Source organism: Lagopus muta, chromosome 9, assembly GCF_023343835.1.
Source record: "Lagopus muta isolate bLagMut1 chromosome 9, bLagMut1 primary, whole genome shotgun sequence".
Taxonomy (NCBI): Eukaryota; Metazoa; Chordata; class Aves; order Galliformes; family Phasianidae; genus Lagopus; species Lagopus muta.
The window spans coordinates 22,650,239-22,662,860 of NC_064441.1; the positions used below are offsets into that span (position 1 = coordinate 22,650,239).

The 12,622-nt window shown below is 45.2% G+C and overlaps 1 protein-coding gene across 1 annotated transcript in view; it reads right to left on the reverse strand.

The window, feature by feature from the left end:
* The window catches only part of GPC1 (glypican 1), a 160,233-nt gene that overhangs the window by 97,645 nt on the left and 49,966 nt on the right, over nt 1-12,622 (reverse strand). The gene's annotated exons all lie outside the window — the stretch shown is intronic.

Sequence of the window (12,622 nt, forward strand, 5' to 3'; positions counted from 1 at the left end):
ACAGCAGGCAGGCTGCTCGCACAATCTTAGACATAGAAGGGTAAATGCTTCCGATTTAAATTCAGTCCTATGAGCCCCACGTCCACTGCTTTTTGCAAGCAGCAGTTCTAACAGCACAGCTTGAAATTGGTGTATATCCTGTAGTCCCCAAGCACTGATGGTGATGATGAATTCTTGCTATGCTGCTGTTTCTTGCAAATTTATTGTTCCTCTTTCAGTACAGCCCTTCCTGAAGGACCACAAAGGACACGTCCCCACTAAACTGTAGGTTTTGTGTTCTGTTTATTACCCCCTGAGCGACAATGACAGCTGATATATGATTATGGTTACTCCTGACCATTAAACACTTCATTGGAAACCACCAAAATGCTTCACCATTTGGAAAACAACATTTGAGAAGTGGATCTTTTTGTTTTGTGAAATTACTGGGTTCCTCGCACTGTAATGTGACACGCAGCGTAGGGAAACGCCAAGATTCGCAGTCTACTGCAAAGGGAATGGCATCCTCCTGCCTTCAGCAGCTTCTGTGTCCGACACTTCTTGGAAGACTTCAGTGTGCTTCTTGCAGGGCCTGACTCCTTTGCATGCACCTCCCAGCTAGAAGCAGCAGGTCCATAGCTGGCACACCACTGACACTATGGAAATCCCTCTTACTTCCAGGAAAAGTCCGATCTCTGCCACAGACTCCCAGCTGAGCTCTACTTTCTGTTCACTCTCGGCAAGCAGACTTTCAGGCACTGGTTCCCATCACAACTTCTTGTCCCATGCCCACCTGCTCCATTCCTTTAAATGGACTGCTGAAGGGGAAAAAAACTCAGCTCCTGCATGTACGCACAACCCACCTGCTTCAGGAACCTGGAAGGCTCACCTAGTGACCACCACGTGCGTGTTCTGGATGAGAAGTAAGCTCAGCACAGAGGTACTGGATATGGGAAGTCTGGTCCCATCAGCAGTGTGCGCATCGTTGCTTTAGAAATCCAGTCCTGTATACCTGGACTGCAAAGATTTTTTTCTTTTTTCTTTTTAGAACAACCATCAAGCATGGTCAGGTGAGTTGTGCTGGATGTCAGGCCAAAACCTAACCTTCACTTTCAGTGACAAAAGCAACACCTCAGTATCAATTGATAAAGTTCTGACACAAGGAATTGGCTGGTCTAAGCCAGAACCATTCAGTTGGCCTTCATTTGCTAATAGCCAGCATCCATTAATTATCCTTATTGCCAAAGAGCATGGACAAAGGCTGCTCAAACACAAAGACTGCACTGCGTCCTTTTCCACTGTCAGACTTCCATAGCAAGAGCTAATCCCTAGCAAATCTCCATGCAGCTGCCATGGAAGAGCTTTTGATCTCCCTGAACTGGAGAGAAAAGGGAAAGAGAAAAGGTGGATTGGATGGAGCTGGCTGCTGTCTGGCCCTTGCCAGACTTTCTCCAAGGGAGCCTTGGAAATGGAAGTGATGGAGAAGAGCTTGCTCCTCACCAGCAACTATTTCACAACTGCCAGAAGCTACCAGCCCAAGATGGGCTCTGACTGGATGCTTGTGTCAACACACAGAAATGCTTCCTTAGCTCTGAAAAAAGTCCTTCCATGTGGCAAAGAATTTACAGCCTAACTGGACGTGACAGGAGAAGAACAGATGAAGGTAGCTCTGCATAGAAAGGCTACTGACTTGCTCAAGTTTATGGAGACATTCTGCAACAGAGCCAGAAACTGCACCTACTGCTCCTGCATCTTGTATCTGTCCTTTAACAGCCAGGCTGCTCTTCTTTGCGGGTGCCTGTGCTATGACTGACAGGTGTGTACCATCTGCACAAGCCAGGAAAATGCAGTATATTCAGCTCTAGAATCTCAGAACTACATCTTTATACAGAATTTCTGTGATAGAAAAAGGTTCTCTGAATGTCAGCATTTCCATATTATCACGCCTGTATACTGATTGCCATGGCAGTGGGAATTCAAAAGATAAAAAAAAAAGCAATTTAAAGATTAAAAACCAGTTTAGAGTTGACAGTCGTGAGCAGTTTCAGTCTATTGAATCTCTCATCAGTTTACATTCATCTAATGTTTTATTTTAAATACATCCAACAAAATCAGATGCTCAGAAGGAGCTGTACCAAAGAGTGCATTTCTGCACGTCCTCCAGTGGCACACCCAGCACAGGGGAAGGCTATCTCCTTTATGCAGCACTTACTGCTCTGCACTACAAGCCATAACCTGTGCTTCAGCTTTCCATCCACTGCACTCACCCAGGTGCAGCAGCCTTAGCAGATGCAAGGGCTACAACAGCCAAATGCCAGCAAGCAGCAGCTGAGCCCTGCTGGCAGGGCACACTTCTCTTGCAGGAGCAGAACATCCGGGACCAGCACAGAGGTGTACTCAAACTTTGAGTAAATTGACATCAGTAAAGGGGCAAGAACATGTTACCAAAAATGCTTCCCTACCTCCCTCCTTGATTGCCATTTTGTGGATTCAACCCACAAGAGCCTTTTTTAGTTTTTCATCTGCCAGCTAACAAAAAACAAAAGGCCAGGAATAGAGCAAAGCAAGTAAAATGATCATAGTAGTTATGACAATAGCTGCCTTCATAAAACCATCTCACAGTACTTTATGATAAGATAAAGAACCAGAAATCGGAGAGCAGTGACAGATTGATACTGTCCCTTGTCCAAGGAAAACACCGAGTCCTGATACGCGGAAAGAAGAGCTGAAAGTTTAGCTCTTGAGACAGAAACAATCTTGTACCTTCAATATGGCTCTCCTGGCACAAGCCAAAGTATTTCCTTGTTTGACTCACACTGAACTCTCAACTAAATTACAAACAAGACATAAGCAAAAGGCAGCCAGCACCAATATGCCTCATGAAATAGCCTCTCCTGAGCTGTGCTTGGAGCTGCAAGATCGATATTCTTGCTTTGTAAGAGGCCCTGTTTACCAGAAGCACTGTCGATTCCTAGTTCCAAGATTTTTTAGGGCTTGTTCATACCTGAGACAAACTGCTTCTTACATGCTTTTCTATGTGCTTTTGGGCAATCTAGAATATTTGAGAGGTGCTTCATTTGAGAAAATACCTGGCCGTATTCTGAGATTTTGTCTCAGCCTTTGACAGAGTTCACTTCTTGACTTCCAGCCTTCATTTCAAGGAATAAAATAAAAATAAAAGCAAACACATACTGCACCCTCAAGCCGTGCGCCCTTTAGCCTTTTGATGAGATGCCGAGAGGGAAATGGAATGGCTGTGAAGAGAAATCACTTTCTTTGTTGCGGCATCCACAGTGTTGACAAACAAAGCCAGAGCCCACCAAACACACAAACCTTGCACACTGTGAATCTCAGGGGTGAATCTCCGGAGGTCGGGAAAGAAAGGATTTTTCATGGCTCATGTCAGCGTTGAGATTTTACAGAAACTGCCACCTGTCCTGCACATCTGCCTCTTACATTTGAGGAAACTTCACTGAAATCCAGGTGTTGCAATGAGACAGGGAATCCACTTGGCCTCGGTTTGAGTTGTTCAGTTTTGGGAAGGAGTCAGCAGGTTCCATTACTGCTGAGCGTATTTCAGATTAAGGGAGCACAAATACCACATAAGGCTGTTCCCTGCATTATAAAGTGGCACATCACACTTCTAGGCATACATGATGCATTAGTGAAAGGCAGTAGAAAGCTCACACTCCCAGTATATACTATGAGACAGACCTTTATGGGTTTTAATTCAGGACAGACCCATTGCTGTGCCAATTTAAACTATCCAAAAAAACCCTATGTTCCTGATTCAAAGAGGTCAAATGAGGAGCAAATATCGTATCTAGATGTCTAATGATGAGAAATGAAGAGGTACAGGTAAGGAAAAATTGTAAAACGGCAATGTAATTCACTGAATAAAAAAGGGGAAAACTTCTCACCATTTGTACCCCATCTGCCCTGAAATGCAATGGTGTTTTATTCCTTTTTGTACAGGAGGATTTGCATAAAACATAAGCGAAGCCATACAAACCCTTGAGGTTTAATTTGATTCTAGTTTATCTTTTGATCAGCACATCAAACAACTGTGCAGTATTTTCTTCTCCCATCTCCCTCCCAGTTTCTAAATCTGCCTGAAATACCCGTTTGCTCTCTCACCAGTGAGCAGCCTTCAGGGTAATGCCATTAGATCTCAAGCGCAACCTCTGCCCTAACACCCCAGAGAGGACAGACCTAATGCCCGCAAGGTCTTTCAAAAAGCCAATTAAACAAGCCTGTTGGTTTCTGAGTCTCTCTAACTCATGAGCAGACTATTCTGAAATGGAGAAAGGGAGAAGGCGGCAGTCAGGAACTCACACAGCAACTGCGAGAGGCCAGCCTCCTATCACCTGCAACACTGGGACCTGTAGAGCTGGGGACAACCAGCTGTAAGCATCTGTGAGCGCCAGTTCCCACTGCCTGCAGGCACATTACTGGTAGAGTCCAATTCTGCCCACACTTTCGGTTGCAGACAACATTATTTCAGTGGCTCCCTCAGAGCAGCAAGTCTTTGGCCTCTCAGTGCGAGCTGACGTTCCAGTCTGCCCTATGAGACAGGAGGCAAGTTCAGCAGGGAGCCACCTACAGCAGCCAGGGCCTGAACCCCATTTGAGAAAAGTAGCCAGATCGACAGCCAGATCACAGCTCCTAGAATACAGTGAGCCTGGCTCACCCTACAGGTCCAGACAGACCTCACAGGTCATGAGAAAATAATGACAAAATCAGAATAGAGGACTACATTTTCTAACCCAGCCTATGAACTACATAGGGACTATTTTTTCAAGGGATTCACAGAATCATAGAATGGTAGAATGGTTTGGGTTGGAAGGACCTTTCAGATCTCCTGGTTCCAACCCCTGCTGTAGGCAGGGACACCTCCCATAGCCCAGGTTGCTCACAGCCCCATCCAGCCTGGCCTGGAGTGCTCCCAGGGAGGAGCCACAGCCTCACTGGGCAACCTGTTCCAGGGTCTCACCACCCTCACAGGAAAGAACTTCTTCCCGATATCTAGTTCCTAACAGCTAGGATTCCTGAGGAAAAAAAGCCTGGAAAAAAAGGAGATGTGAGTGAGCAGGGACAGCACCACCTCACTTGGGGCAGCAGGGCATGCACCTGGTCAGCCTGTATCACAGCCTGAGCTAAGCACCAGGGCGCACCGGGCTCCCATCGGTGGCTGCACTGAAGACACAGCTTTCTGACACGTAAGGCCAAGCTGCTACAAAACTGATCACTTTGTGCAGAAACCCGGTGTACATGTTTCAGATTTTTTCTTGTTGCTAATTCATCTTCAGTTCAAATTAGCTCAGCAGCAGCGTTACTGACATTCCTCACTCAGCTCCAGGACAGGCTGCACACGCACACCACTGTCAATATCTTTAGCTTTACCAACAATTTCCTAAAAAATTCAATTCATAGTTAAGTCCCACAAGAGACATTAACGTTGCCAGCCCACAGACCAAAGCCCAGAGCCTTCTCCCACCTACAGAGTGTAAGTGGACACAATGAGTACTGTAGGAATCCCTATTGAATAGCTATGAGTATGCTATGAGTAGCTGTAGGATTCCCAATCTCAGAGCACGACAGCAGTCAACCCCTATTTGCCTCTAACACATCCTGCACTTTTACCACACGCCATGGGATGGATTCCCCCAGCCCTTGAGCACAGTGCTGCGGTCCCACCGTAACAGATGATGGTGCAGGGCTCAGGACACCGCTGGTACACACAGGCGGCACCCCGTGTGAGCTGTGGGGCAGCCCAGCTGCACAGAGGCCAGGCCGTGAGCCTGCTTCTGGTGACGCCGTGCACAGAGCAGCGGGCCACAGTGCCCCGTGAGCACAGCACCTCCTGCCCTGGGCTGACCAGGCTTTGCGGCACCGCACGCAGACCCAGCTCGCGTGGGAGAGCAGCACAGCGCTGCGGTGCCCTGCGAGGCACAGAGCCGTCTGCCGCGCTTTGTGCTGCAGTGGGTCTGACAACGCATTGCACCGATTTAGCTCTTGCGTGCTGAGGATGGGTCATTTTAAGACGTGCTTTATTTCCAGTTTTCATTTTCTTCCTCCTTCTCATTCCGGGTTCTGCTTTCAGCGCCTTCTATAACTTGATATAAAAGAGAACAAAGAGCTCAGTGCGTATTTTACATTCGAGGATAATGGGGAAAAAAATTCAACATTTTTATGACCAGAAGGGGGCCGCTGGATCATTTAATGTGACCACCTGTAAAGTGCTATTTCCCTCTGCTGAGCCCAATAACTGCCTTCAACTCAATTAGAGTTTGAAGCATTGGCAGTGCTGGTATTCCATATAAAGATCAAGCACAGTATAAGGCAACTTTAGAATAATAAAAAGGAAGTTCTGAAAGTCTCCACAGGAACTTAAAAATCCCTTAACAGTCCTTGCAATGTTTTTTCATGCCCCAGTCACAGCTTCTCTGAATAAAAGCAGGCATTCTTTATTGACCCAAATAAGTTCCTATAATTGTCTAAATGTATATAGACATAGATAGATCATCCTTGTGCAGCTCACTGCTCCTGATATTTCAGGGATTTTCTCAGCTAAGTCACTTTCTAAACTTTCGTACATAAACATTCACATCCTCTTGTGTGCTTAATCGAAAGCTCTGAGAAATCACAAGCATTGCAAATTGGATAAACTGAAGAGTTATGCAGGCAGAAGCAGAACTCCTATTTCTGCACTTAAATTTCAATGATGAACCCTCTGACGAGGCCACTTCCAACTCCCTTGTATCAATTTCATTGTTTTCTGGTTGGAAAAAATAATAATCACAGAACAGCTCAACAAAATAAGCGTGCTGAGGCGGGTGCAACCTGTGTGCAGGCTGCCCTCTCTGACAGCACCCAAATAAGCGTTGCTGCCTCCTGGCCTGGCGTTTGCCCCAGCAGAGGCTGCTATGGGGAACGTGCTGACCCCTGCCCAGGTTCCCCAGACACCCGGGCAGAGTATGTCCACGTGGGTCTACTGTGGGGTCCTGGCAGCTAGGAACATACCTGGAAACTGTAAGAACACTGATTAGAGAAGATTTACTTTCCAGGTGTCCACTCCATAGAAATTGTTAATTATCTTTCAGTAAATTCTTTTGTAAGTATCCAGTTCTCTCTTTCCTTCCTCTGCCACCAGAACTACTCTCTCCACTCTGCTTCTCCCTACCCTGATTGTCCCTGCAGCTCCAGGATGAGAACAAGTGTCCTAGGACCTGTGGTGGGCTGACAGCAACCACTGCTCAGCCAATGCTCACCTCCTGCAAACGTTTCAAATATGAGACAAAAGCAGAGTTTGTTCCGCAATACTTTTCATCAATATCACTCTTCTGGAAAAAGCCATTGTTAAGTCTCTCCAGGTAAATGATCACCAAAAATTCATTTTTGTTTAGTACTGTAAGTCATGCACTGCCTCTTTGCTATTTTAGCATCAGCTGAGCAAAGTGGCATGCCTCAGTTCCACCTCTTGCAACAACAGCTGCGTACTACTCCCCTGGAGGCTCACTTTGCACGCTCCTGCTCTTCATCAGCCACCATCAGCCACCACAGGCGTAGTTCCAAGCCCACCAGGGACAGGAATTGTCCCAGTGCCTCCAACTTCAGGGAACCACAGAAGAAACTCTGAATACACACATAAGTAAGAGCAGATAAGGTACAAGAGCAGAAGGAGGCAGATGGTGGAGATTATAAACAAGGAAGTTAAAGTAAAGGAAATGGTGGCCGTAGCAGAAAGACATGGCTGAAATACACCCCAAGAACATAAGTTAGCCTGCCGTATGGAGATAACAACTTGGCTCTCCAGACATGCAGAAGGGAGTCAGCTACACAGCTACACAACACCGTGAGGCACTCAGCTCACAGTTTTAAATTGCTTGAAGGCTACCTACCTACAGAACTGCACAAACGTTAACAAGAGCACTTATACACACAGAAGTCAGAAAACACAAATATTTTCTGAGGTGGCTTCAGGCACATTATGAAGTGCCCATGCTGTTCCAACAGCAAGCAGAAAGGAGGGAGGAGAAGAAAAGCCCACAGTAGTTTTCACTCACTGTCCTGCCTCATTTGGCAGGAGACACAGGGATCCCAGACCCTGAGACCTGCCTGTAGCACTCTGTCAGATGCACTTCAGACCTGCAGAAACCCCTTTTTTTTCCTGCACTGGAGGAAATCCAAAGTAGGGAACCCCTCTCTTGTAGACTTCTAGATATTTGCAGCAGAAGGGTCAGACTAAGCAATGCTGTAATTGCTAATCCAAGCTTTATTCAGAGAATAACACTAAGTTACCTTGATGAATAAATAAGAAAGAAGTTATTCTTCATTTTATTGCAGCTACTAGGATGCACAGAATTATTTTCCTCCTAAAAACTGCATTTACCACAAGAAGCTTTTATCATAAACTTTCCTACCAGGACTAAAACATCCCAATATTCCATGCTTGAAACCATACCATAAAGCAGCAGTCACCTCTGACCCTGCAATCATTTGGAAGAGTTAAACCGTGTTATAAATCCTAATTTATATGCCAGAAGAGTACAGCCATGGAGCATGCTATCAGATCTAGCACTCTCAAGCACAAGCCTATAAAAGAGGGGAAATGTGCCATTACCATTTACCTCATCAGCAGGAGGACCGGGCAGGGGAGTTGGGGGGGCAGGGGGGGGCACAACTCTAATTTCTCCACCATAGCTTGTGAAACTGGAGGATGATACCAAGACTTAACACAACATTCTGAAAATAAAAATCTCTTTAAACGCACGATGCTAATTTAGCTCTGCCTTGCTGAGGCCAATTAAAGGTCAAATATAGATTTGAAATCTTGTTTAAGCTTCTTACTGCCTTAATTTCCAACACAGGAAACCAGAGGGTTTTCTTAACAGTGAACTTGTTTTGAACGCATTTTAATCAAACACGTTATTTCCATTATCTTGATACATCAGTTATTAACTGGGAGGTAAATCTGCCTGCCATGACCACAAGTACGAAATTAAAACATATTCCACTGAGCAGGGCTCACAATGCCCTCTTAGCAGCCGGTCAGCAGAGTTAATGAAGTGAAGGAAAATAATTTATTGGGAAAAACTTTTGACACAATGATCAATTATGCATTTTATTTGCTTATTGTGATAGGAAAAGTGACTGCGTGCTGCTCACCCCAACTAGCAGAAACAGCACCCTTTGCACTGCAGAGAAACACAGGGAAGTATGTTAATTGATACCACGATTAAATTGTTTAATTAAGCAAAAAAAAAAGCAGCAAGCATTGTTCAGACATGCACCCACCTGCAAGTGCAATGTTTGGCACGAGGGCAGGCAGCTCAGCAGCCCAGGAAGCAAGAGCTACATGTCCAGCACTGGTGGCAGTGGGAACGTGCCCTGGCACTGCAAGCGCTCAGTGCTGCTGCCAGGGACCAGCAGCAGACAAAAGGCAGCCCTGCAAGACTCCTGAATTCAGGCAGGTCACCTGGGGACAGGTAAAGCTGTTCCTTGCTCTGCTATTCCACGCCCGGGTCCCTATGCACGAGCAGACCCAGGAGCTGGCAGCAGTGCCTGACTTGGCACACACCCCAGCCAACCTCAAAGGACACAGGGAATCCAGCAACTCGCTGAGAAATCCAGGAATGGAAACAACAGATCAAGTTTAAAGATAAAGGAGAAAATGTTCTGCTGGCTGCTGGCAGAGTGTGACTTGCATGCTGCATGTGTGACAGACTCAATTTGTACCAAACTATGAGAACTGTTGGGGACGAAGTCAGACATCAATCTGACCAGATATTCAAGATGCACAGTACTGTACTAGAGTGCCCAGGGAAGACTGGTGATGCACCGTGTTAAGTGCCTGCTTTCCAGAGATGGCCGAAAAGCAGAGAGCAGTGGAGGATCTAGATCTGCTCCTCTTTGTTGCTCTCCCTGCCATCCAGAAGGGGATTTGCTATTCTAGTGGTGACCAAAATAAATGCGACAGTGATTAACTCTAGGGCCTGATAACCTCAAAAGGGTCAAAGGATGGCTAATACATTTTGCTTTTGACATCAATGGGCTGCAGTGACTTTCAGCGCAGGAAATGGCGGACATTACCTAAGTCATTAATTTTAATAGCAGTTGTATCCGTTGAATCCTGAGACCAGGATCACACCCATTCTTGGTTCTCACTGTTCTGCAACACAGTCAGGGAATCTGTAAGGATAAACGAGTGTAGAAAAACAACTCCAGAAAGTTCTAAGTGATATAAATGCTTAGGGAGAGAAAAAGAGTACCTGGATATAAGCACATATCCAAGCACTGCCTGCAATGCAACAGCCCGTCCATTCAGGCACATGGAAGCAGGGGCCTCTGGTGCTGCAGTAAGAAGATGCAGTGCTGCTCTGGGGAGGCTGCAGAAGGCTCACAGAAGCACACACCACCCAGCAGCAGAAGGAAGCAAGTGGACCCCAGCATGGCCCTCTTGCCATGCACAGGCTGCTCTGTAAGTGCCCATCTGTCATTCCTATCCAAGTGAGCAGGGCATACCTTGACACCTGCCGAAGACCTCAAAGAAGAATATGTGTTTGTTTGCCTGACTTTATTTGGTCAGTCAGCAGTACCTTTTAATTGTGCCTATCCTTTATTACGCTGACAAATGGCTGGAGTGGCCAGCCATAATTATTCATCCTTATTAAAATAGACCTTGCTTGATACCAACAAAACATAAACATGGGGTTTATTAGAGTCAGGAGGAATTGTCCATTGTATTAATTAGTCTCATTTTTCATTTAAAATTGTATTTTAGTAGTGGATAAAATTAAGTGAATTCTCTCAATTATAAAAAGTGCATATGGTGAGCTGAGCTCTATCATACAATTACGCATAGCTTTGGGATTTAAGGAATTGCTCAGTACCACAAAACCTTCAGCAGAAAGAAGCCTGGGGTGATATTAGTCAAACTGCTTATATAACCTGCTCTTTTATTAACATGAAAACACAGGCTATGATTAAAAGCTGGAAGCCTCAGAAAGAAACTATCTGGACCAGTTTAGTAGACTAATGCTGTTTATTAAACTCCTAAAATACGCCAGCACGTAGGGGTTAAGAAAGGAGAGAATTTAGAAAATTCAGATGCACCATTTCCCTCCAGCAGCCGTCCAGGTTGTACCATCTGCACTGCACTTAGTATGCACCGTGCATGTTAGTTGAAGTCAAATGGACACATAATATTTGATTTTACTGCAATATTTTCATAAAAATAAAGATTAAAAAAGCTAGGACTGCCATTTTTGCTATACATTAAAAGGCTGAATAAGACCTGGTGATCCCACTGTGCAGCTGAACAGAAAGAACAGGGCATGTGGCCACATAAATCAGACGAATGCATGGGGCTGTATTCTGGCCTCAGCATCACAAGCACCTTCCCAGAGCCTCTCCTCCAGGATCAGCGTGCTTGCACAGCTGGGTACCTTGGCTTCGCTTGCAGCACACATGAGGGCAGGTGTCTGTCTTAATAAACCAGACGTTTCCCATCCACACATAGGTTAACTAAATGATCTTCTTCCGGAAGACACATGTGCTCCAAGCAGTGACTAGCTTTCTGTGCATTCACATTTGGGGCAGCTGGAATTTTCCAGCTAACTGCTCAGCACAGCAAACATCAGAGGATAGCCTTAGTCTCCTCAGTCTGCAGTTAATTTCCTTTAGCTTATACTGAAAGGTCTCCCTGTTTTTTCTCAGGCTTTCCTTGTGAAATGGAAAGAGAATTTAACAGGGGTTTTGGAACAGATGTTTGAGGAATCTGATATTCAGTCTAAGACAACTGCTTTGTAAAACCATTCCTTATTTTTGCATAAGCCACTTTATGAACCCAAATAAATAAAACTCTGTTCCAAAGTTGCCCTTGTTGACTGCTGCTGCACTGAACACTGCAACTTGAGCTTGCATTGAACCAAAAAAAGAACTTTCCACAGCGTTACCAAGTGGCACCATATAATTAGATCAAAATCATATCCACTGTGTTGTTTGTCATCTTGCTACAAAGGCACCAAAGGTCAGCTGTTGACAGAGAAATGTGGTACAGATCAACATCCATCCTTTTTGCACAAAATCTCGTACTGATAGAGAGCTACCTACAGCAATTAGCAAATACATTTGCTCACCTGATATCTTACCAGGTTCTGATCTGCACAACTACAAGCTTACTGACACCCAGAATCCGAACACGGAGATTTCCTTCAGCAGTTTGAATTCAGAATTAACGCCATTCGTATTTTGGAACGTTCTTCAGAGGACAGCTCTTCTGCCACAATGCAAAATCCTCTGCTATCTCTGGAGATTTTGGAAATCCAAGCACTGATACAGAGCTCCAGTGTGAGCTCACGTTGTTAGAAACGTAGCAAGGGCAGACAAAAGACTTGCAGAGGTTAACACAAAATTAATTCCTCAAACAAAGACCTCTTTGGTGTCCTCAAAGATTCAGAAATAAACAACAAAAGCATTGAGTGCAGAAGTCTAAAATCAGAGTCGTACCAAAAGATGTAAAAAATTCTGGAGCGTATTGAGTAGTCTGCCCTACTGAAATGGAGAGGAATAGCTCAAGTTAGGCCAAATGAGCCCAGTCTTTGTTTCCACAGAATCACAGAATGGTTTGGGTAGGAAGGGA